Below are 27,729 nucleotides of genomic sequence, written 5' to 3'. Positions count from 1 at the left end.
CTGTGTGTTTTGTTTGTGTTCTCCTTAGGTCCCTGTACCCAAAGGTCATTTTAATGCCTGGTCTGACCATGCGTTAAAATTTTGACACTATTCAGAGTTGGCTTCACTTTTCCTTGGTGCATGTCATTTTTTTAAAAGCTTGTAAATACAGCGCTAGTGTCTAGCATACTTTTTTAGGAGGGAACGCCTACATTGCATATCATTGTCAGTATCTGACGCAGCAGGATCTGAGACTGATAAAAAGTGACACTAGCCCAGTAAAAGTGATGTTAAAGGCCTCTAGCATCACATTGTACATCTGGAATTGATTTAGCGCTGCCGCAGACAAAATGATTCTATGGTGGCGCTAAACCCTTGCAAATGAGGCTCTTAATTTAATAAATATAACAAGAGAAAATTCAATTTTACAAAAATCCTATAAGTATAACTTGAGTTATGAGTTTTTAAAGAATAAACTGTAAAATAGCACTTAGAAGCAAGAAGCACCAACTGGGGATACCTGGTTGCGCCAGACCGGCACAAAGTAAAATGTTTAGGCCAACCACGATGGAGTGCAGGCTGAATGCAGGGATCCAGTAAGGCCCGCTGAGCAAAAGTACCTTAATCTTGGTTGCACTGATGATGAAGTTATGGGGTACACCTGAAGTGATGCATTGGTGTTGATCCCTGCAGCGGAGGTGATGCATTGATTTTCCCCACAAAGCAGAGGTGATGCGTCACTTTTTCTCCACGCAACAGTGTTGATTTGTCGGTTCCGAGATGAACAGGTCTAAAATCACAACTGGCAGAGTCCAAGTGCATAAGTTGGTTGGTTGGAAGACTTTTATGTGCCGGAGACTTCACACCGCGAGACCAGTCAGCTGGCCCGTGGAGTTACTCTGGGCTCTGGGTTGGGGTGGTTGTAGCTCACTCCCAGTCAAGATGGAAGCAGGTCAGCAGAGCAAAGCAGGAGTCCAGCAGAGAAGCAGTCCAGCAGAGTGGCAGTCCTTGTAGCAGCTCAGCAGCTCTTCTTTCTGGTAGGGATTCTACAGTTTCAGAAGTGTTCTGAACTGGTCGGTGTGAGGTACATTTCTTATGCCCCATTGTGCCTTTGAGTATGGGGAGACTATGAATGAGGGTCTTTAAAGTGTACAGAGTCCCTCCTTTCCTGTTGTGGCTCCAGACTCACTACAGGAGGTATGCAGCCCTTTGTGTGGAGACAGGATACAGACTATTCAGCTGTAAGTGTGAGGCTTTGCCCAGCTCCTCCCACCCATCGTTCCATGGTCGACATAGCAGTATAACACTGCATTAAGCCTGCAATGGCAGGCCTGAAACATGTTTAGGAGGGCTAATTAAGTGGGGCACAATAAGTGTTGCACACCCACTGATAGCATTTAAAATACAGGCCCTGGGTATATGTTATACCACTCTACTTTCAAGGAGTGAGCACAAGCACCTTAGCACTGGTCTGCAGTGGTAAAGTGCACAGAGTACTGAGGCCAACAGAAACCAGTTCAGCAAACTGGAGGCAAGTAGGCAAAATGCTCAGTGGGAGGCCAGCCTAGGGCAGACAGGGCTAACAAAGGTTAGTTGTGATAAAGGGCTGAAGGTGATGTTATGACAAGGAAGAGGAAGTAAGTAAGAATTTGTGTCTGGGAAGGGGATGTGGTGAAGGCACATGCTCAAATGGCAAGCAGGTTTATGCTGTGTGTGACACAGCCATTCCTGGCTTAGTAGTTTCACCACTTTATCTAGTTGGGTTTTTAAACACTTACTGGTAACACATTAAAAATGAAATTAAAAAGTACAGAGTACATGGTGCTGAGGGCTGAAAAGCCAGGGTTGTTATGTATCACCCATCATATGTGGCCGCATGGCATTCATGCACATGAATCTGTAATGATAATTATTTATATAGCCTACACAGGGAATTTAAAAGACAGTATTTGGAACACCAGCTACTTCATACTCGATGCAGATAAGCCTGTATTTTTTAAAGCAGTATTCTCTCAATCTGTATAGTGTGTGCTTTTAGCAAAAAGAGAACTTGGTGTTAGTGAGTATACAAAGTAAACAAATCAACAGGATACCAGAGAGGTATCCTAACTGCAGATCTCGTCAGACTCTAATTTTCACAGAGCCTCTGGGCCAGAGAGCGTCCAGCTGTGATTTGGCCCTAAGTTATACACATATTTTTAGTAAAATCAAAAGATCGTGGCTAACACAGACCTAAAAAAGTCAATCGGTCTTCTAATAGAAAGAAAGAAACAAAGAACAAAAGAAGCCTTACAAGTGTTGCAAAATAAACACAATAACAGCTACTTTTTTCCCTGGACAATGTTTATTAAAGAACGATTTTTGAAGCTGAATCAAGAATGCACGTTTTCAGGAACTGACCACTTACGAATTCAGGTATAGTATTGAAGTTTTCCATCTGTGTACTGAATGCAAATTAAACAGAGAATAACTTAAAACAGAACCATTTCAAAAGGATGCAATTTTTATTCTGTGAAAAACTAGCAGTTAGATAAACAAAGGACACTCCAAAAGAAATTTACAACAGCTCTGGCCGGATACAGGAACTAATAAAGTTAGGATGTACCCATTGCTCAAATCTGGTAGAAGGCATCCTGATATCACATCAGGCTCTAAAGTCAAAGGCATCACACAATTAATTATAAAGTAAAACAAGCATTTGCAATGCAACGGGTTTCGCATTTGCTCGAGTTAGAGATATTAGCATTGTAAATTCCTAACCGGACTTTTCTTGCCACACAAATTACAAGAAAAAAATACACCGCGCAATTGCGCTATGTAAAGTACAGTGCAATCGCGCTGAAATTTAAAACGCAAAAAATTAGCACGATTGTGCTGTGTAAACCCCACGCGATTGCGCTGCGTGGAAAATAAAAAGATAAAGTAGTCCGGAAACTATGGTCAAAACATCGAGCCTCAAAGGGTTTCAGTAGTTTACCGGTGCTGTGTAGGTGGGCTAAACACCGGAAAAAGCATGATGTTTGCATGCCTTTCACAAATGAAAGCAAGTGGATTTTAAAAGGCAAGCCCACGAACCAATTAAAGTGTCTGACATGACATGGGCGTGGTTAGAAGCCCAAAGAGAGATTACAGCATGGGACAGAGCGCTTTGCGCTCTCCCATAAAAACACTGTCTCTGAAGGGAACTACCTTGTCTGTGAATGTGCTCATTGTGAGAGAGCTAAATACAGTCACTAAAAGTGAAGTTAACCAGAGGCTTATATAGGTTAATCCACTGCCCCATGTTGTATGCCTTAAAGGGTTGAAGTAAAATGTGAATGACACAACAGACCAATGATTGAAGAAAAGTGGCTGAAATCCCCTTTAAGTAAGTATAATATATAAAAATATTTAATTTCAGAAAAATCAAAAGGTTTTGACTAAAGCCAGACCTAAAGATACACCTTAAAGGACTTATATATGCATCTTTCGTAGATAACCAGATACACATATAAACCATAAAACATATATCCATGCTCACATGCTGTTCATGTGCAGAAGCAGAACAATACTCCTATATGCATCTATGAACATACATGCACAAACAGCACACACAAAAAGAGACCATAAAACATAAGGACTTGCAAAGACCAAAAACGTACACGTTCATGTGCTGGGATACACAGACCAAAAAATAATACAAGTACTCATGTACTTACCAGAAATACATATAAAGGGGTAAATATCAATACATGCACGACCCATTCTGGTATCGCACTCAATCATAAACTATATTCATACTGCAACAATGCAAACAGGTGAGTGAGCACGCATGGCAGTGTGGAGGATGATCAATGGAAGCCTGAGTGTAAGTGGATACATAGGGATACCTATATTAATGTATGAGTGCGGAGGGATAAATGGCTGCTTAGGTAGCTGTTAAGGATAGATGAATAAGTGGATGATTGGATGGATGGATGACTGTGTTGATGGAGGAATTTGTAAATGTGAGTGGGCTGGTGGACAAACTGAGGCCCTGATTTATACTTTTTTTGCACAGCATTACCGTCATTTTTTGACTGTATTTTGTAGGTTTGCGACGCTTTTGCGTCAAAAAATTACGGTAATGCGGTGCAAAAAAAAGCATAAATCAGGGCCTTAATGAGTGACAGACGTATAGGTGTGGGTGGCCATTTAACAATCCATCCATGCACTTAATCACTATCCCCTTTCTCAATTATGAACGTACGTCAACGTCAATCAGTGCACTGAGTGACTCATCTATTCAGCTATTCATCCATTCTTTTGGCTTCCTTTCTTAAACTAACTGACCAGTTCATCAATGCATTCACTCATCCACATATTCATACATCCATGAATTCAGTGACACATGTATCCATTCGTTCAGTCATTCACTCATCCCCTTGGCGGTGATATTAAAAGTATGCAATATTACAATAATTGCAAATCCCATTTTAAGTAATAGCCAGCTTTCGCGAACTTCATAACATCTGAGCTTTTGGTTTTAGTTTTGGAAAGAAATGCGTGAAGGTTGAAAGAAATAACTTTGCAACTTCACACAGTAGGTAGTGCATTTTCTACTTGATCGAAATCTTGTGAAGTCGATTTGGCCAACTTCAAGCAACTTCTAAAAAATATTTGCCAATTTCACAAATTTGGTAACGTTTTAAAAATAGTGCAAATGTAGGATATGCAGGAGGAAAACAAATTGCGTGACATTGCTCGTGGAAAAAACGTTTTAATGGTTTTTTTTTCTGATAAAATATTTTCATAGTAGGAAACTTCACTCGCAATCCAAGTTCGGTATAGGTAAGAAACTGGAACTTAAGAGAGAGTTGCAAAATTCGTCAAATTTGCATGCAGAGTTACTATTCCTGGCACCCAAGATTTTTACAAGTACAACATTACGATAGAGGTGCATCATAAAGCAATGCATATACATTTTTCTTCCAGTGTTAGAAGCCAATAATATTAAGGACAAGGGGCTGATTCTGAGGTAAATATTCAATTCCCTTAGAACGAGTCACGCGGTCAGCACATTAAGCCCCATATTTATACTTTTTTAGTGCCGCATTTGTGCCGCTTTTTAACGCAAAGCGGCGCAAACTTACAAAATACAATTGTATTTTGTAAGTTTGCGCCGCTTTTGCTGCAAAACATGACGCAAATGCGGTGCTAAAAAAGTATAAATATGGGCCTCATTCGCTGTTCTTGCGAATCCACTAGGGGAACCAAGGCCCTGATTTATTCTTTTTTTGCGACACATTTACACATTTTACGCAAAAGCGGCGCAAATTTGCAAAATACAATTAGATTTTGTAAATTTGCTCCGTTTTTGCATCGAAAAATGCTGTGCAAAAAAAGTACAAATCAGGGCCCCAGAGTCTACAAATCGTTTTTAAGCCTCTAAACTAAACTTTGTGACACCTGCAGGTGTAAATCCTATATCTTGATTCTCGCAGTCATGATCTGAGGATAGTTACACCCACAAGTGGAATTTACTACCAGAATAAATCTACCAGCGCAGCAGATTTTCTGAAGTACCAGGTTTATGGGTAGGATCGGCCTGATGGAAGTCATTAAACTCCCACAAAGTCTTAAATGTGTGGGTCTTCAAGGAGCCTTCCATTGGAAGTCCACCCCTAAACACAGCACCAACATTTGGGTCATTTGTGTGAACAACTCATCAAATTCACCCATATTTTCTAAGGATGTAGGCGAAGGGATCTCGCTGATAGAAGTTGTGGGGGATTTTTATGTGAGCAAAGTTTTGCAATTATCGTAGTTCGTGTCCTTCAAGTAATTCATGGAATGGCCTGTTTTCCTCTTAGTCTATCTTCCAACATAGCTTTTCCTGCACTTATCGGCGCGCGGGAAAGCGGGGTTGTTTTATTGCAGCTGTATAATATCATTTATAGCTTTTTTTTACCTTTGCCACTTTTGATCGTGTCAACCAGAGCAGACACAGATATGTAGGATGCAAAGTGTTTGCCAATAATTAGATTGATTCGTTTCTCCCTGCCTGGATTTAAGATTATTTCTACCAACTTTCTGCTCCTGGAAAAGGCCTTTGCATTTCAAAGTTTCTTGGGAGTTGCCTCTATAGACAGGACGTTGTAGTACAGATTGGAGGTGGATCTAAGACTCTGCTTTCATCTGCCGGCTTGTAGCAGTTTAGCCTGGCTTCCGTCCCACCATCAGGCTTAAAGCCCACTCAGAAATCATCAACAGTTCCCTGCTGCTCCAGGACATCCTTCAAGTGAGCAGCCACTAGATCCTCAAGGAGAGTGGTTGCCACTGGCAGCAAGGACGGTAGGACTTGAACTCACCAAGCCCCCGAACGCTCGTGCCCCCTGAGCCATCACAGTATCTGGTGCCAAAACCCTCCCTGGATGAGCTCTTGATAATAGCACACAGTGAATGGTCAATCATGTCCAACACCCAGAAGAAGACCGTTCCCCCCCCACCCCCACGCAGGTGCATGCAACACAAGGCTCTCTACAATCTAACCATGTACACTGTACAGCGGCAGGACGACCGGATTTCAAGATGGACTCCGGATCTGCTACAATGACTCATGTTCCTGGAACAAGTGATAACTAAAGGCGGATCTTCATTGACACAGACTGCAGCCAGGGTTTTGAGGCTCACAACGCATAAAGAGCAAAAACATTTCCTAGCATCCCACATAGCTCATCAGTGCCTACGATGTACCATTGCCGACGTGAACTATGAACCATCTAAAACTGAAGGGGACCTTTGTGCTCAAACACACGACACTGTACCTCTGTATGGCTGTGAGCATACATCCAGCTCTACAGCCGAAAGTGATGAGTGCACAGAAAAAAGATTTAAGAATGACATACCTGTTAGTGACTGTATCTTGTTAGTCTGCTCATTATCATCATTTCTTATTCTGGGTCTCAAAGCTCCTAGCGGAGGATTGGTTTGCAGTGCGTTAATAACCGCATATGTTCGTCCTCAGTTTCCTTCCTCTGCCCATTATATACCTGCGGTAGATCTGTGTCCTAAACCTATCTAGGAACTTGGCCTCAGTTGTAAAATTCCACAAGGAGTTATGAAATCATTAGCAAATACATCCATTAGGAACCTGTCATTGCATACCTATGAACTAGGGTATTCATGGACGGTTTGGCACATTAGTGGGGATTAGTAGAACTCATTAAAGAATAAACATCACCGTGTTCTACAGTTTTATCAGGTCATGTACCTCTGCGTAGGAACAAACCCACCGTGTGACAAGGTTCTCAGATGTATTGGCGGAGATTCTGAATTTGACAAAATGATACACATTACTAGTGGAGCTTTCTACATTAAGCATTGGCAAAGACAATTGGTCAATCTTTTTAGGTCCAGTAAAGCCATCCTCAGATCTCATGTGTTGAAGGAAATTAGAGTGAGCTTTGCATTTTTCTTCTTGATGAGAGAGGGTTGCTTGCATCAGCAACCATCAGCCATTGGCATGAGAAATTTTCAATTGCATCTTGGCTCGCCTAAGAGGTGTATTTGAGTCTCACCATCTTCCTACAGGTTTTTAGTGTAGCCTTCTGTCTTCCTCTGCAAGGCAAGAGGGACTATTTTGCATCTGACAAATACATTCAATCATCACACTTGTCACAATGAATCTGTATCTCACATAATAATGTTCTACATGAAACAGTGCTTTTTTCCCTGTGGCAGTTTCTAGATGGCTTTGACAACTGTTGAGTGTGAATCTGACCAAAGATGATCGTTCCACTGGCGCGTTCTTTGGAAGATCCAGGCAGATTGGTCTCAAGATGGTCCAAATCTCACAGCTGATCAACAAAATGTGTGATCTTGCAAGTCATTGGATATGTACCATAGAGTCAGGCCGACATATTCCTAACAGGTGGCTCCTTTTCATCTTACTACCAAGCTGCAGGTGGACCACTTCTCCTTCCTTGGAAAGGAGCCAGCAATACAGCTGTTAGTAGTGGAATTAATATAACCGCTGCAGCATCCTTCCACTGTCCCCCCATCTAGCAACAAAATGCAATACCACTTTCTGGACAGCGGAAAAACCAGTGAATTCCTGAAGCAATCAATATGCAGGCTAAGCGTGACATAGAAAGCATACAACCCTATGCTTCCACCTTTAAAACTAGGGTTTGAGCTGCTGTGTTGCCTATTGCAATGGCATTGTGAGCAAGTGTTTAACTCACTAGCTATTTTATGAAATACAGATAGGCCAGGAGGACTGATTAAACCTGCGGATGGTAGCCAGATATAGGGGGAACACCTACCATGAAGAAATGGCTTTTTGCAGGTTTGCTCCCACTTTCTGCCCACACTTTCCATCTGTTAGGTACATGTGTAATGACTCTGGATTGCAGTGGGCCCTGCTGTTCAGGCCTCAGTTCATGTGCTCTAACCCTTCAACCCTTTGCTGCCAGGCCTTTTCCCCCTCAGGTTCCAGGCCTCCTTTTTTTGGCTATTTGTGGCAGTTCGCGCTTAGGCCATCATAACATTTTGTCTACATAAGCTAACAACGCCAAATTTGCGACCTTTTTTTCCAACATCCTACGCATTTACGGATTCAGAGTTTGTGGGTTCCCCTAGAGGAGACCAAGAAATTAGACTAAGTACAGCAAAAATTTTGTTTTTAAAAAATGTTTGGAAAAAAGGGCTGCAGATGAAGGCTTGTGGTGTTTTCCCTGAAAATGGCATTAATAAAGGGTTTGCAGTGCTAAAATCACCATCTTCCCAGCTTTAAGGAACAGGCAGACCTAATCAGAAAACACACATTTTTCAACACTATTTTTACATTTTACTGGGACATACCCCATTTTTACTTTTTTTGTGCTTTTAGCCTCCTTCGAGGTAGTGACAGAAATGAGTGTGAAACCAATGCTGGATCCTGAAAAGTCAAACATTTCTGAAAAGTAAAAATATTCTGAATTTAGCAGGGGGTCATTTGTGTAGATCCTACAAGGTTTTCCTACAGAAAATAACAGCAGAAATGAAAAAATATTGAAATTGAGGTGAAAAAAAAGCAAATTTCTCTACATTTCACTCTGTAACTTTTTTCTGTGATGTCAGACTTTCAAAAGCAATATACTGTTATGTCTGCTTGACTCTTTGGCTGTGGGGATATATAGGGCTTGTAGGTTCATCAACCGGGAATACAGCAATTTATTTGCTGAAATATGAAGAGTGAAAAATTGGTATCAAGAAAATCTTTGTATCTCCAAAATGGGCACAAGATAAGGTATTGAGAAGCAGTGATTATTTGCACATCTCTGAATTCCGGGGTCCCCATACTAGCATGTAAATTACAGGGCATTTCTCGAATAGACGTCTTTTTTACACACTGTCTTACGCTTGGAAGGAAAAAATGTAGCGAAAGACAAGGGGCAATAACACTTGTTCTTCTATTCTGTGTTCCCCCAAGTCTCTTGACAAAAATGGTACCTCACTTGTGTGGGTTGGCTTAGTGCCTGCAACAGAAAATTCAACATGGACACATAACATTTTCACATTGAAATATGATGTGTTTTTTGCAAAGTGCCTAGCTGTGGATTTTGGCCTCTAGCTCAGCGGGCACCTAGGGAGACCTACCAAACCTGTGCATTTTTGAAAACTAGACACTAGGGGAATCCAGGATGGGGTGACCTGTGGGGCTCTCACCAGGTTCTGTTAGCCAGCATCCTTTGCAAACCTCAACATTTGGCAAAAAAAATCCACTTTTTCCTCAAATTTCAGTGACAGAAAGTTCCGGAATCTGAGGAGCCACACATTTCCTTCCATCCAGCATCACCCCAAGTCTCCTGTTAAAAACATGTACCTCATTTGTGTGGGTAGGCTTAATGCCTGCAACAGGAAACACCCCAAAACATAACAGAGACACATTACATTTTTACATTGACAACGAACATGTTTTTTTTAAAGTGCCTAGCTGTGGATTTTGGTCTCTAGCTCAGCCGGCACCTAGGAAAACCTACCAAACCTTTGCAATTTTTAAAACTAGCCACCTAGGGGAACCCAGGATGGGGTGACTTATGGCACTTTCACTGGGTTCTGTTACCCAGAATCCTTTGCAAACCTAAAAAAAAAAATGTTTTCCTCACATTTCGGTGATAGAAAGTTCTGGAATCTGAGAGGAGCCACAAATTTCCTTTCACCTAGCATTTCCCCAAGTCTCACCGTACAAATGGTACCTCACTTGTGTGGGTAGGCCTAGTGCCCGTAACAGGGAATGCCCCAAAACACAACGTGTAAACATCAAATTTTTACATTGACAACTGATGTGTTTTTTGGAAAGTGCCTAGCTGTGGATTTTGGTCTCTAGCTCAGCCGGCACCTAGGAAAACCTACCAAACCTGTGCATTTTTGAAAACTAGACACCTAAGGAAACCCAGGATGGAAGTGACTTGTGGCACTCTCACCAGGTTCTGTTACCCAGAATCCTTTTCAAACCTCAAGATTTGGCAAAAAACACTTTTTCCTCACATTTTGGTGATAGAAAGTTCTGGAATCTGAGAGGAGCCACAAATTTCCTTTTACCTAGCGTTCCCCCAGGACTCCAGATAAAAATGGTACCTCACTTGTGTGGGTAGGCCTAGTGTCCCAAAACACAACACGGGCACATCACATTCTCCCAAAGAAAACTGACCTGTTTTTTGCAAAGTGCCTAGTTATGGATTTTGGCCTCTAGCTCATTCGGCACCTAGGAAAAGCTAGCAAACCTGGACATTTCTGAAAACTAGACCCCTAGGGGAACCCAGTAGGGGGTCACTTGTGGGGCTCACACCAGGTTCTGTTACCCAGAATCCTTTACAAACCTCAAAATTTGGCCCCAAAAAAACACTTTTCCTCACAATTTCACATATGACCATGAATGGTGTTAGCCCCTACACATCCCTCAACATGCAACCACATATTCTACAAAGGCATCCAAACCATGCATCACAAACTGACCACAGACAGATTGCATTGCCCCTTCACCCAACACAATACCCTATATACAACACATATACATATATCCCCTACAACTATTACAGTCAAACACCTGCATTCTCACAGCCAACACTACTCTGTCCACTCCCACTAACACAACCTGCCATCACCCACACAATACAAAACTACAGCATACATTTCTCTCAGTCTCAGCCTTCCAGATACACACTCTCTGCTCATACTAACCAACAACACTATCCGCTGTTTGCTCCACATAGACCACCTGTCATCATAACAATGCCCAACCCCTGCATTCAAACACATAATCTACAAACACGCTTCCCCTCTCCTCACCAATTACACACAACCATACAATCCCCACATTTCACTCCACCACACATATTACCTCTTCCGGTCATCTCAACTAATACTTACTTCCCTGACACACACCCATCACCTCTTACACACCTCATACATTCATCTCCAAAACACATCAACACCCCATCTAACACTCAAATTCCACTTAGCAGCACTAACTCACATACAAATCCCTCACCAAAAACAACTACACCAATATCCCCTCTCATTATTCCACAAAAACAATACCAACCACAAACATCAGCACATCAAAGCAACACAAACTTACAGTACACTCATCGTCATACCCACTCCCACCCCCAGGACTACACAAAGGATACAAATTCCATCCGATCTCCACCCCTACCCCCTCACTCTTCACAAACACCTACCACAAGCACCCCAACCCAGCAACTTTCATTCACTCGCCTCTCCTCCATTGCACAATTTAGAGCCTTACATCATGATCCACATGCTCCTCCACCACCCCTAACCCATACTCCATCCACACTAAACAAACGCAAACAAAATAAAAAACATGCCACTCATAGCATCCTCGCATCCCCATGTCTGTTACATAATAAAACTACCCTACATAAAACACTACACTCCTCATGGCTCTCTCAGCCACCAAGTCCACCACCCACACACATAGACCCAACAAAATGCCTCCTTAACCTGCTGGAATAGGAACACTATATTGAAAAGCAAGACTATTGTGAGCCTCAAACAGTTATCACAACTAGCAACACTCCTGCTTCAAGCTCACATTACACTACTTACCCTTCTACTAAACAAAACAACACTACCACTAACACACCTTTTCTAAACTGCCAGCTCATAAATGCTTAATCACTCTCAAAAAACAAGCACCACATCTACGACCTGCTCACAGACACAAACCTGACTTGCTATTCATAACAGAATCCTGGTTGGGAGATGACATGGCACCAGTGTTGCACAAAGCCGTTCCTCCGGGCTATCAAACCATCACACAAAACCGTATAGGCAAGAGAGGAGGTGGACTAGCTATTATATTCAAACAGGCAATGAACCTCAGTAAAACAGACAACATCTCCATACAAGGTTGTGAAGCCCTCCTTACCAGATGCCACCCTACTCCAACTTCCTCCTGTAACTTTCTTCTCCTTTACAGACCTCCACCTAACAACTCAGCATTCCCAGATGCTTTTCTTGACACAGTCTCAAACCTTATTACACTATACTCCAATCTATGCATTCTTGGGGATCTAAACATTTGGTTTGACAAACCCAATATGCCCCATCCAAAAGCTATCACCACTGGCCTACTCGTATTGAACCTACATCAGATTGTACCCAATCCCACACACATCGCTGGTCACATCCTAGATGTCATTTTTGCTAAGCCTGAACTCATTACTATTCATAGCATCACACCAACCACCTGGTCAGACCACCATATGATAACTTTCCGACATACAACTCCACAAATCAACACACCCCACAACTACTTACATACACACACCTATCGACCATGGAGCAAACTCAATTTGGATCACTTAGAAACACAAATAACAGCAAACACCGATCTAGATACAATTAATTCTGTACCAAAACTTTATGAGTGGCTACAGGAAGCTTTTGATGTCCTAATACCACTCAGAAAAACTAAACACGACAAAAGAAAACCAACACCTTGGAGAAACACAGAACTTAAAAAGATAAAGCAACAAATCAGAAAGAGACAGTGGACCTGGCTCAAAACAAACAACAGTCAAGACAAACTGCAGCTACACAAACTTAACAGGATATACAAATCATCAATCAAAAAAGCTAAAAAAAGATACTACTCAGACACAATTCAAAATGCTCAATCTACACCCAAGGAATTTTATAAAATTCTCAATGAATTTCGAAAACCTACATGCATGGAAGGAAGTCATCCCACCACTCAAGATTTCACAAACAAATTGGCAACTCACTACACAACCAAGGCAGACACATTTAAAACAGAAGAAAACCATCAGCACCAACCCCTTTCCTAAAATACCCTTTAAGAATAAACCAACCCAACCTCTACAGTCCTTCAAACAAATATCCCAGGATGAATTTATGGATTTGGTCAAAGCAAGCAGACCTTCTGGTTGCCTTTCTGTCCCTTGCCCACCACAAATCTTCAAGAACATCCTGCTATCTACTTCTGCTGCCACACCTGTAAGAAGAATCATCAACAACTCTTTAACTTCAGGAACTTTTCCTGCAGACCTGAAAAAGGCATACATACGACCATTATTAAAGAAAACAAACCTAGACCCGCAAGACCCCAACAACTACAGACTATTCCTGGGCAAATTGATAGAAAGAGCAGCATTCGCCCAGATGTCACAATTCATTGAAGACAATTCTATACTTTCAGACTTCCAAACTGGATTCTGCCCAGGAAGAAGCACTGAATTGGCACTAATGGCAATCTGGGACGATCTTTAAAACACAGTCGACCGAAATGGAGTTGCTGCACTACTTCTCTTGGACCTCTCGGCTGCCTTTGATACGGTTGACCATGACACCCTAACTCAAAGACTCCACGAAGCCGGCATACAAGGGATTGCTCTCGACTGGATTATTTCCTATCTTCAAAAAAGAGCGAATATCATCCACTCGCCCCCCTTCTTGTCCGAACCCTACCTCACAAAAGCAGGGGTCCCCCAAGGGTCAATCATCTCACCTTTGCTTTTCAACATCTACATGATATCTTTACCAGAATTGATCAATGATTTCCATCTCACATGCTACAACTATGCAGATGACACACAAATACTACTTACATTAGAAGGCCCCAAAAAAATTGAAAACTGACAAATCTTCAGGTGCCTCAGAGCCGTTGATCAGTGGATGACCTGGAGCCATCTCAAACTAAATACCTCCAAAACAGAAATACTCATATGTGGTGACTGGAAAAATTATGACCCTCTGTGCGTCTGGCCTGACGATCTCGGACCACCTCCTCAATTATCCAAGGAAGTTAAAAACCTAGGAATCACCATGGATTCCAAGTTAACTATGAATGCCCAAGTAGAAAAATTAGCACGCACAAGCTTCATCACCTTAAAGACTTTACGACGCATCTTCCCCCACCTTGGATTTCCACACAAGGTGCAAGATACTATCTCGCTTGTACTATCCAAACTGGATTATGCCAATAGCCTCTACCATGGATCATCTCTATCTGTTATGAAAAAACTACAACGTATCCAGAATTCCGCAGCCAGGCTACTACTACATATAAAGCCGCAAGCCCACATCTCCCCTGCCTTGAGAGCACTACACTGGTTACCCATTGCCAGAAGATGCACTTTCAAGCTGCTTTGTATCACCCACAAAGCTATACATGGAACAGGACCACTTTTTATCAGAAAGAAAATTACCAAATACATCCAACAAAGAACCCTCCGCTCAAGATTGGCACCCCGCCTTAGAACACCACCATACAAGAAAAAGACTATAGGTGGTACATCCTTCTCCGTCCAAGCAGCCAAACTATGGAATTCATTACCCCCAACTATAAGAGCCACAGATAACTTTCTTGTCTTCAGAAAACTACTCAAGAGTTGGCTCTTTCCTTCATAACCACCTTTTTCAAACAACTATGAACTGCATATGCCTATGTGGATAAATATTTTTTCACATTATATGTATATTTCTATTTATTTATAGTTTCTTTGGAAAATATGTATTGCTACTATGTCATAACAATAAAATACACACACACACTCTTTAAACCTGTCTGACTAAGTATTTTTTACCCATGATTCTAATTATGTATTGTATATGCATATGTGTGTGTATTCATGTGTGTGTGTGTGTGTGTGTATATATATATGTATGTATGTGTATATGTTGTTTCTGTGCTTGGCATGTTCGTGGATCTTGCATGACTCCTGGTTGGGGGTTTTATACTAGATATCTATCAATTCCTGCTCTCATCTTATCACACTTATCTACTCATCACTCTTATGTCATGTCTCTATCAAACTATCCTCCATTCTCACTCTGACTCATCCCAAATCCCTTGTACCACTTTCATCTCCTAAATATCTCTGCCTAAGCTCTTCCCTCCACCTCCACATCTAACTCACCAAACCTCACTCTACCTCTGTGGCCTCCCACACAACCCTACTAAATTCTTCTGCATTCATCTCACCCTGCTACTATGCTCTCCCTAACCCTTCCACATACTCTTCCCACTCTGCCCCCCTTTACTCATCCCAAGCCTTTGGGTTGAGTAAATGAAGGATATACTCCCAATTAACACTTCTGGATTTCTTTCCTCCTCCACCCCTCCATTACTCCAGTCAATCTAACTAACAAACTCTCATATCCACGGCTCATATTAACTCATAATAATACTAAAACTGTACTCATTATTTAATGATACTAATCCATCACTAATTCTTGTTGGGTTCCAGAGTAGCGTGCTACTCATCGAAAAGCGTTTTGACGCCTCGTCAGGGGTAGTAAGCGCTATATAAATACGATTACGATACAATACAATACAATTTGGTGCTGCAAAGTTCTGGAATCATCTGGGAGCCACAAACTTCCTTCTACCCAGCGTTCCCCCGGGTATCCAAATAAAAATGGTACCTCACTTGTGTAGATAGGGCTAGTGCCCACAACAGGAAATGCCCCAAAACACTATGTAAACAAATCAAAATGATCTAATACAAAACTACTGATTTTTGTGGGTGGGGACACATGTCTTTTTGGTCCTGGGCTCAGCAGCCATCTAGAGAAACATACCAAACCCAAACATTTCTGAATACTAGACACCCGAGGGAGTATAGGGAGGTGTGACTTGCTTGGATTCCTCAGTGTTTTCTTACCCAGAATCCTCAGCAAACCTCAAATTTAGCTTAAAAATCACTGCAGTAGGGCAAATTTCCTTCCACCCAACGTTCCCCTCAGTCTCCCGGTAAAATTAATACCTCAGTTGTGTAGATGGGCCTAGTGCCTGTGACAGGGAAGAGCCTAAAACATGTAGAAAATGAGGGGAACCAAAACTGGTCCAAAAGGGCAGTTTGAAAAAAAAACCTTTTATAGACTGACAAGTGGGGCAGAATGTTTATCGGTATAGATGCAACAATGCTGGGTGGTAGGAATTTTGTGGATTCCTGCAGATTCTGGAAGGTTCCAGCACAAAAATGTGGGAAAAATGTGTAATTTCAAGCAAAGTTGGAGGTTTGCAGGGCATTGTGGGTAAGAAAATAGTGCCTGGTGCATGTGAAGCACATCACCGTGGACTCACGCAGATGTTTACTTTTCAGATGTGTCTAGATCTCGTAGATTTTTCTAGATGGCAGCGTCCCAAAGTCCAAAAAGTGCAGCCCTCACCATTCCAAGTGGGAGGCTTTTGAGCATTAGATAAGCTCTCATGGCCCAAATGTAAAATCAAAACCCAAAACAATCAAATGTCCTCTTGCTTGCTGTGGGATAAGATGTTTTAGTGTGTAGGGGGAGAGCTGAAAGACTGTTACCCCCTTCAGTTGGGGTGGGGGCATAACCATGCCCATACTTGTTGGTAGCCACCAGCCCACTATTTTTTTTGTAATTCCCTGGCATCTAGTAGGCTTTCTGCCCCCCCGGGGAGTGATCAGGGGTAACTGCCTCATCTACCCACCAGTGGACAGAACAACTTTGTCCCCATTTATTTGAGGTGGGGGTATGGTCATGCCCCCACTCTCTTTTTTTGAAAAAAAAAATCTTCCCTGGTTTCTGGTGGGCATTCTGCCCCCCTTGGGGGCAGATGGGCCTTACAAAAATAGGATAATCTACCCCCAAGGGGGGCAGAAATGGCCAACAGTAATGTGCCCCCATAGGGAGGAACCCTTGTCCAAGGGTCTGCCCCCCCAAACAAAACACACACACACATATATCAATCCCTGGTGCCTAGGGGCAGATTGGCCTAGTAGAGATAATCCGATCTGCCCCCCGGGGGGCAGAAATGTCTTAAAACAAATCCCCCCCCCAGGGGAGCAACCCTTGCCTAAGGGATAGCTCCCCATCTGTAAAAAATTGAAAAATAAAAAAATCCTTGGTGCCTAGTGGTTTCTACCCACTTTGGGGCAGATTGGCCTAATTAAAATAGGCCACTCTGCCCCCAAGGGGGGGGCAGAAATGGCCTAAAATAAATTCCCCCCCAGGGGTGTGACCTTTGACTAAAGGATCCCTCCCCGTGCGTGAAATTGGCCCAAAAACAAAATCCCTGGTGTCTAGTGGTTTCTGCCCACCTTGGGGGCAGATCGGCCTAATTAAAATAGGCCAATCTACCCCCATGGGGGCAGAAATGGTCTATAATAAAATTGTCCCCCAGGGGAGTGACCTTTGCCTAAGGGGTAGCTCCCCATCTGTAAAAAAAGTAAAAAAAACAAAAAAATCCCTGGAGCCTAGTAGTTTCTGCCCCCCTTGGGGGCAGTTCGCCTAATTAACATAGGTCGATCTGCCCCCAATGGAGCAGAAATGGCATAACATAATTTTGACCTTCAGGGAAGCGACCCTTGCCTAAGGGGTCGCTCTTCATCTGTAAAAATATTTTTTGTTTTTAAATCCCTGGTGCTAAGAGGTTTCTACCCCCTTGTGCGCAGATAGGCCTAATTAAAATAGGCTTATCTGCCCACAAGAGTGGCAGAAATGGCCTAAAATAAATTTGCCCTCCCCCCCAGGGGAGCGACCCTTGCCTAAGGGGTTGCTCCCCTTGCATGAAACTGACTAACAAAAAAAAATCTTGGTGTCTAGTGGTTTCTGCCCCCTTGGGGGCAGAAATGGCCTAAAAATAATTTGCCCCCACTTGTCAAAAACGATTTAAAAGAAGAGCTGGGTTTTCGTCCCAACCACACAGGAAACGTTGCTGAGGACAAGACCAAATTGGGGGTTAAATGTGTATGTTTATTTGTCTTATACAGATTAGGCATATTATTTTACCTATAAGTCACTAGTATATGGTACCAGGGGTACACAAAGATCCTGTAATTTAAGTGTTGCTCATGAACTGCAGCACCGATTGTGCCACCACAAGTGTAACAAAAGAAAGCAGGACTCCCTGCCTGCCACTGCAGACTGGTAGAGTAGTTCTACACTGTTAATTCGAGTTTGCCATTTAAACCGATGGCAAAGCCCAAATCTTCTATAAGTAACCCATAAAGTAGGTGCAACAAGCCCTAAGGCAAGATGCACTATATTAAAAGAAGAACTTGTGTTTTACATGTCCTCACAGTAAAAACTCCACATTGTCGTTTTTACTGTCAAAAGCCTTGTAGCCCCACTGGCAAGTATAGAAATTCACTATGACAACTCAGCTGCACTAACTAACAGGACGACTAAAGTTGGTACTTCAGGGTATCAAAAAAAATCAGTGCACCAAACCTGACTTCTAGTCCAAGTCAAATTTAATGTCACTAGTAGACAAAATGCAACTCAAGAGAGGTTCCATTTTTTTGCTCAAAGCTGTCCAGAAGCTGTTCTCAAGACAGCTTTCTGCCCCTCTGGAGAAAAGTGCATTTGAGTCTCAGGAAGCCACACAAAGGACCTGCCACGGGTAGAGGTGTTACCTCCTCCTGGCACAATGCCAGAGTAGGTTTGAGCCCAAAAGGTGAACTTCAAAGGAGAAGCCACCTTCGAAGGACACATGGTACTCACCCATGGAAGTGGCTATTATTTTGTTTTGCAGACAGGCTGGCATCTTAAGCAGAGAGGAAAAAGCTGTTGCCAAAAAGGTTTTTCAAGATCGTTGTAGCCCCCAGGAAGGACCACCTCTGGGTTTGGCTAGGGAGCATGACACAAATAGTGAAAGGTTCTGCCATGTTGGCAGAGGGCAGAATAGTGCATTATGGCTTAGCTAGATTCCTCACGTTGCTGGAAGTCATCACTAGAAGTGAAAAGCCCTGGTAGTCCATTGTCTAGTAGTCACCGCATCCCCCAGGGGCTTCTATCAGAGATAAAAGTGGCCTCCCTGGTACCCAGACCACAGTTCACCCCTGTCTTGGAAGGAGGATCAAACAAGGACTTCCCTAGTAGTCCTGGAACCCAGCAAAGAGAGGATGCATCAAAGTCTGGACTGCACCTGCATCACCTTGGGCTAGCCAAAAGAGGACTGTGCCTATGGTGCCTCACGCAAAGAAAATTTGCCCATGAGTACTAGACAGGAGTTAATCCAAAAATCAGTTGGCTGACTCCCTCTTAAAGGCACATGGTCATAAAAGCTGAGACATCTGCCTTTGGTAAACTCAGTAGCCAGGATCATCTGTTTGTTGTTGGACACTCAGGGGCAACCCGGATAACCAAGTCCCAACCCTCAAAAGTAGCACCTTAGTCTGCTGGAGCCAGAAGAGTTGTCAGAGTGCAGTTTGGTCACCCAGCCAGAAGTTACTACAAGTTAAAGGGAATCTATAATTTTGCTGTAACCAGAAAGTAAACCAAAGATCATTAGCAACTGTTTTTTTTGTGGACTTCATCAGGACATCGTAAAACATCGACCACCTGAGGCCAAAATTGTCCCCCCCACACTTGCTGAAGGATTTCAGGGTGGCCACAAGAAGACCGCTGACACCTGCTTAGCATCCTCAGAATCTGTGAGGATTGTGAGCATCCTGTGTCCGTTGTATCAGGATCACTCCATTGATTCCTATGCTGGATCGCTCACAGAGTCTCAAACTGGACTTGAGACTGCTTTCCTTGTAAGGTAACTTCAGTTAGATCGAACTGGTCCCCGTGACTAGCTTCCTTTAGAAGTTACCTCCCACAAGAGTGTCTATATTACAGTTTTCAAGTGACTTGTCTGTCGTGGCTAACCCTAAACTGTGAATCATGGCAGATATTAATGCTTTATTAGATTTGAGATAAAAGCAGTAATTTACTGTTTACCTACAAAATCATATTTTATTTCTGTAACCCTCTAGTTGATTTTTGCTATTGAGGTGTGCGAGCGTTCATGAAGTGTGTTTTAGGATCTCTTACAGGATGGATCTTTTTGCATTGGTGGAGACAACAAGGGAATCAACAGTATTAAACAATTTAGATTTCTGTGAAGCCCATTTGGCCACACAATAAGGCCCAAAATCAGAAATTAAAGTTAGGGGATTTATTTCCAATCAATAATCAATTCAGTGTAGATGCAGGTTAAATTGGGATACAAGCAATAACAACCACAGCAATCCAGAAACTGAGAATTAGAAATATGTGTTCCATAAATGACCCCTTTCTCTCTTTCCTAAGCATGGAATGACTTGAAAATCATCTAGTCAGAATTCTAGGTCAAGAATAATCATGGTTGGGATGGAATGTTAAGGGAATTTGTAAATGCAAGAAGGTGTCAGCATAGCGAAAGATTCAGCAGAAAACCTCTGGAAAAAGACATAAGCATTTAGCATGAAGCTTCACACTTGTAAGAATGAAAGGGAAGAAGAGAGGTGTGTACCCCTTAAAGTCTAAGGAAAGTCTGTCTTAACTTCTAACAGCACAAGCAATATTAAAACAAAGAGAATATTCAACATGAAAGTTATCAATTTCCTCCCCTTCAAGGACCAATCAGCTTCAGATCCATTGTCTGCATTTGCAACACCATCTGCATTTCTCATCCCACAGTTCCCGGACAGTTACTATGACTGTAGACATCGTATGTTCCTGGTACATGATGAATAGAAGGCTTCGGCTGCTCATAACAAATCTTCACTTCTCTCCCCAAGATTTATTCTCCCAGACATAAGACAATGCACCTTTTTAGTAGCTAGCAAAGCCTTGATACGCACCTGCAACGAAAAAGAAAACCATCCAAGCAAAACACATTTCAGAATTAAGGCCTTTAGTCAGTTAGGTTAGCTGGACTTTAAGTGTGCATGTCGAAAACGTAGTTATACATCCGCAGGTTAACTTTCAGATTAAACATAAATGTGAAGAAGAGGAGGAATACATTTTACTTCAATAAATGCAATTTAAAGGGTAAATACAAAACATGAATAATGACTACATATAACCACTTTATGTGAACATTAGTATGCTTGTTATAAAACTTCAGTCTTTCAGTGACTACTTTACATTAATGCGTTTAACATCCATCTACGTTAATATTATTAGGACACACAGTAAAGATAGATTAAATGTAAATGTGTATTTTGTACAATGATAACATGTATAGGATGGAGGGCTGTATGATGGAACCATGCATAAAAATTTCCACACATGCCTTACAACACCATCATTACCACGCATGCATTTCCAACTAAATATTTTACCAAGTATATGCCTTTACCACGCATGCCATATATATATATGTATATACATATATATATATAGATGCGCACATGTATATGTATGTTTGTGTGTGATTTTATATATATATACACACACACTTGCCACCCACAAACCCTACCCACCCTAAAAATATCATGACCACCCTAAAACCCATACCCACCCTAAAAAACCCGAACACCCAAAAACTCATACCCACCCTAAACCCTAAAAATTCTCTTACCACCCAAAGACCTGTACTCACCCTAAAACTGTTCTCACTGCCCAAAAACCCATACCCAGCCTAAAACCTAAAGACACCCTTAGCGTCCCAAGACCCATACCCACCCTAAAACCTAAAAAATGCCCTTACCACCCAAATAAATGTACCCGCCCTAAACCCTAAAAATTCCCCTACCCTAAAACCTAAAAATGTCCTTACCTCCCAAAAACCCATATCTACCTCAAAACCTAAAAAGGCACTTACTAGCCAAAAAAACTTCACCCCCAACCCTAAAAATACCCTTGCCACCCAAAAAACCATACCACCCTAAACCCTAAACATTCTCTTACCACCCAAAACCCATACTCACCCTAAACCCAAAAAATCCCCTTGCCACCCAAAAACCCATACCCACCCTAAAACGTAAAAATGCCCTTACCACCCTAAAACCCACACCCCCTGAACCCTAAATATGCCCTTACCACAGAAAAACCCATATCCACACTAAACCCTAAAAATACCCTTACCACTCAAAACCCATAACATCCTAAAACCTAAAAATGTCCTTACCACCCAAAAACCCATACCCAACTTAAAACCTAAAAATAACCATACCACCCAAAAATCCATACCCACCCTAAAACCTAAAACTGCACTTACCACACAAAGACCTATATTTACCCTAACCCCTAAAAACTTCTTCCCACCCAAAAAAACCATATACCTTCATCTCCCTAAACACTGACAACTTACTTGTAAAACCTTTATCGTGCATATGCCTTTACCATTCATGCCTTTATAAAAATAAAAAAATAATACTTACCTTTAAACCCTTTACCACTCATGCCTTTAGTATGAAATCTGTTATAAAGGCATTCAGGGTAAAGGCATATTCATGGTAAAGGCAAATTCATGGTAAAGGCATTTGTGGTAAAGGCATATGCTTGGTAATGATGTTGTGGTAACGGACATGTGTGGCAGTGTTTCCCAAAGTGTGTGCCGCGGCTCCCTGGTGTGCCATCAGAACTCACCAGGGGTGCCGCACACTTCTAGGGAACACTGAAATGCTTTCATTTTCATACTACCGAATGGCCCCATTCTAAAAATACATCACATTTAGAATGGAGCCTTACAGTAGTATGAAAAAGAACGAATCACAGTGGAAATACATCAAACTTGATAGGGTTTTGCAATGTTATGTTGTAAGTTGTAAATCCTGTCAAGTTTGATTTGTTTTCACTGTGAGTCTCTTTCATACTACCGTACAGCTAACAAAGCTGCATGGTAGTATGAAAGAGAAAGACCTGCAGTGGAAACTAACCAAACTTGATGGATTTTGCAGTAGACATCATAACATTGCAAAAAACCTAACAAGTTTGATTTATCTGCTCTGCAAGTCCTTCTGTTTCATACTACTGTGTGGCTTCATTCTAAAGACAAGTTACGTTTAGAAAGGAGCCTAACAGTAGTATGAAAAAGAAAGAGTCACAGTGTAAATAAATCAAACTTGTTAGGGTTTTGCAATGTTACATAGTAAATTGTAAAACCCATCAAGTTTGATTTGTTTCCACTCAGTCTCTAATAATTTATAAATAAAAACGAAACTGAAAGCTCTCCTCTGAAACAGTCGGCTGCTGCAATTAAATATGCATGCGCAGAACATTGAGGCAGCGGTAATCCTAGAGCCATCTTTGGTCTCTTCAATCCATTTACAGCCTCTCCCTGCCCCTTAAGTTCACTCTTGCAGCTTTCTCCCAATGTGGAGCTTTTCCATCCTTCTCGTCCTTTGTCTTTCCCATATGTGCCTTTGCTCACAGTAAATGGCCTGATGCAGAAAACTAAGGACCATATTTATGAAAAGTTTGCACGACATTTGCGTAATTTTGTTATGCAAAAGTGGCGCAAACTTACAAAATATAATTTAATATAATGCAAATGCGGCGCAAACCTTTCATAAATATGGGCCTAAGGGCCAGTCCTTAAAAATAAGTGCTGGTGCCCCCCACTGGAAACCCAGTGCTTAGTTTGTAAATAAAAATGTGCTGGTGCTCAAAGCTCTCTTTTGAAACAAGCGGATGCTGCATTTAAATGTGCAAGCCTTCTCCGGCCTCTTTAATCCATTCACAGCCACTGCCTACTCCTTCAGCTCACTTATGCAGCTTTCTACTTTCTCCCTTCGTGATGCTTTTTTGTTTTTCTCTTACTCCACATTTCCTATACGTGGCTCTTAATAAATGTCTGATGAATAAAACTGGAAACCACCTGCTCAAATTAAGCCCGGTGGAAAGCACTGGCTCAAATTAAGCACTGTTTGCACTGCGATTCTTTCTCTTTTATACTACCATGCGGCTCTTTTCTAAAGATGTTATGTTTGTAACAAAGCCGCACAGTATTATGAAAAAGAAAGAATCACAGTGCAAAAATCAAACTTGTTAGGGTTTTGTAATGTGCATTTGCAGCCCTGAGTAACCCATGTGGGAATGCCATGTGGGGATGTTATGGAAGCCACATCAGTCAGCGTCTGGAATGGTTTGGACCAGAGCGTGACGTCTTGCCTAATAAATAAAGAGCGTGTCCATTTAGGCAGGGTCAGGCACAATCAGGATGGAGTGTTACTTCTGTCCGTGTTCTGTAGCTACTCAGGAAAAGAGAAAGTGGGAGATTAAAAAAAAAGAATCAGGTGATGTATTTCTTCCCTTGAGGCCTCAATCAGGTCCATTGTCATATGTGGGTTCTTCCAGTGTGGTGCTGCAGGATCTGAGATCAAAAATGCTAATGTGCTTTTTTTTTTTAACTTGCCAGGAACAAGGAGAAAGTGCTATCACAGGCAGAAAGAGCGTGACAAAAATGTTGTGCACTGTCCCGCAGCAGTAGATTACTGGCAGTGCGTACTCCAAGTCACTAAATACAAGTCCCTATCGCAGAAGCCCTTTATCGGCTTCATCCCAATTCTTTTTTAGGGAGAAAAATGGAAGTGCCCCCCAGTCCTGGCTTACATCCCCTTATCCATCAAAAAAAGTGACGTAACGGGGAGCCGCAGCCAATGGCCAATAGGTCAAGGGAGCCACGGGTCGTAAAAGTTTGGCAACCATTGATGTATGGTATTGACCACATTGTAATGGCTGTTTCCTAGGGTGGAGTCTAAATTGTGCTACTCCAAGTGTCTGTTTAAAGATAAACATACCACCTATTTTTATAAATTGGTGTCAGGTTTTATTGTGTTGCGTTTTCTTGTTATTTAACTTTTTAACAAGTGTAAAGGTTATTAAAGCTTTACTCTTGTTCCTTTGATAAAGCCTGACTGCTCTGAGCCACAGCTACACAGGGCTCAGCTAGAGTTTTACAAACAAACCTGACTCGACCTGATAAAGATTTGTTTCATTATTACATGGTCTTACCACCACACTATATAATGTATAATAATCCATATTCTCACATCTACCAACCCAAAAAGCAAGGGGAGTAAGCTAACTGGTATTTCTGCACATTCATATGCATGTAAAGAGGGCATTTCTGCACTAGTAACATCATGGCACCTTATCCGTTCACACACCAGTGTGCTCCAGAATCTGACAAGAGCACAAAAATCCCAAAGACGTAATTGAGGCTGAGAGAGAATATACATGCTCCCCACATTGCATAGCAAAATGTAGTTGACCTTTGCTGAAGACATTGATTTCCTTCTGTGGTTAAAATAAGGAAATAAGGGGCCTACCCTTTGTGTGCATGTCCTTTTAATCCCCCAAATGATGATCAATCATGAACCAGAAGTGACATTTCTAGGGGTGCAGGGACCCCTCTGTAGTCCATCTCAAGGTACCTGTTCCCTAAGACAGGGATTACTCTCTCTGTCTTGGAGAAGAGCACCAAATTGCTATTATTTGATCTATCATCATCTGTCTGATTGTAGCCATCACCAAGAATCACCAGAAGGTGAGCAAGCCAAATGACAGCTAAATTGACACTTGACATTTGGATAGCTTTAAAGCCAAACCTTCAATTTGATATATAGGAATTGACAAAAAGGCCTTGTTTAACAACGTCTATACCCACACATTGTGAGAGTTTCCATAGGAAGGATGTTTTTATTTAACTAATAACTTTGGTGCTGTTTGATGAATCTTCATGAACTCAAAAAAAGCTCATCTGCCTCAGCTCCTTACTGGAAAGCTTTGTGCTAATCTGTCTTTCGGGGCCAAGAAAAAAAGGGAGGGGGGTTATAAGCATTGATTTCCCATGTTAGTTCCCATTGGAAAATTTAGAAACTGACAGAAAGAAATCGCTGAACAGAATCATACCAAAATTGACATAAAGTTTGAACGTTACCAAAAAGTATTTTCTTTGCTATTTAATGTACAGCTGTTCAGCAGCTGTTTACATTTAAGAGATCTTGGGTGATCATGAAGTAGTTGAAAAGTTAGGTATATCTAGACTGTTGGTGTCAGGATTTGCACTGATTAGCCACTTCAAAGGGGATTAGTCATCCTGATTGGCGGGCCACAACCCAAATATATGTGTCCCTGCATCCAAAATATGTGTTAAAAAAAGATAGAAGGAGCAAGGTAAGCATACCCTGATCCCAAGGGGGAGACACAATGATGAACATTATCCAATTGTGAAATACAAACAGACATGCAATGACAGGCCCACTACGGTGGAAGAACAAAGCCCACTGGGGCAGAACAACAAGGATGGAATTATGGCCCCATTATGACATTGGCAGTAAATCCTGAATACCGCCACGATGACTGCCGCCAATATACCGCTGTGGAGGCGAACATCCGTCTGCCAGATTATGACACATACACGCGAAACCAACAGAAAACAGCCACAACCACAAATCTGCCAGACCCACTGAACATGATAAACTGTTGGTACTACCACCCATACCGTTATGCCACCAATACTACGCCCTTCAAATAATGACCCACGAATCACCACGGCGGACACTCCATGGCGGTAAACCATTGGTGGTGAACACAGCCGTAGCTGATATTGCCACCCAAATACAGAAAAAACATTGGCCAGAACAAAAAACCCACACCTGACTGAAATACACACACCCCATAACCCAACAACAGCACTATAAAACACTCACCCACATCACCCACAATCCATTGCTAACAGAACAGGATAGATAACATTTGCAACGCTAATACAAACAAGAACTGCACACATATATTACAACTACCTATTTATCCCACACGCACCACACACCACACACACCACCATATCACACATCACCCTCGGCACAACCTACACACACCACACATCACCCATGTCCCCACAAAGGGGATGCAGAGTTACGGGTCATGGTTGAGGAAATACTCAGGGTAGAGCCACAGCTGTTTGGAGCACAGGTACAGCAGATGTCAATTGCCAGGAAGATAGAGCTATGGCGGAGGATCGTTGTTGGAAATGGCCTTTCTGCAGGGTCACCCCCTAACTTTTTACCTTCCTCCTTCTCTTTTTCTGACCTCATTTTTGCTGGCTTTAGGGCTCTGCGCACTTTACCACCACCAACCAGTGCTAAAGTGCATATGCTCTCTCCCTTAAAATGTGGTGACATTGACTCATACCTAATTGGCTTATTTGATTTACTTATAAGTCACTAGTAAAGTGCACTACATGTGCCCAGGGCCTGTAGATTAAATGCTACTAGTGGAGCTGTAGCACTGATTGTGCCACCCACATAAGTAGGCCCTTAACCATGTCTCAGGCCTGCCATTGCAAGGCCTGGGTGTGCAGTTTCACTGCCAATTCAACTCGGCATTTAAAAGTAATTTCCAAGCCTTAAACTCCCATTTTCTACATGTAATGCATCCCTAAGGTAAGCCCTGGGTAACCCATAGGGCAGGTTGCCATGTAGATAAAAGACAAGACATATACCTGTGTAGATTATAAGTCATGGTAGTGTAAAACTCCTAAATTCATTTTACACTGCTGTGAGGCCTGCTCCTTTCATAGGCTAA

This window comes from Pleurodeles waltl, chromosome 8, assembly GCF_031143425.1.
Source record: "Pleurodeles waltl isolate 20211129_DDA chromosome 8, aPleWal1.hap1.20221129, whole genome shotgun sequence".
In the NCBI taxonomy this organism is placed as follows: Eukaryota; Metazoa; Chordata; class Amphibia; order Caudata; family Salamandridae; genus Pleurodeles; species Pleurodeles waltl.
The sequence above is the reverse complement of the archived record's forward strand: the minus strand, read 5'-3'. Positions refer to the sequence as shown.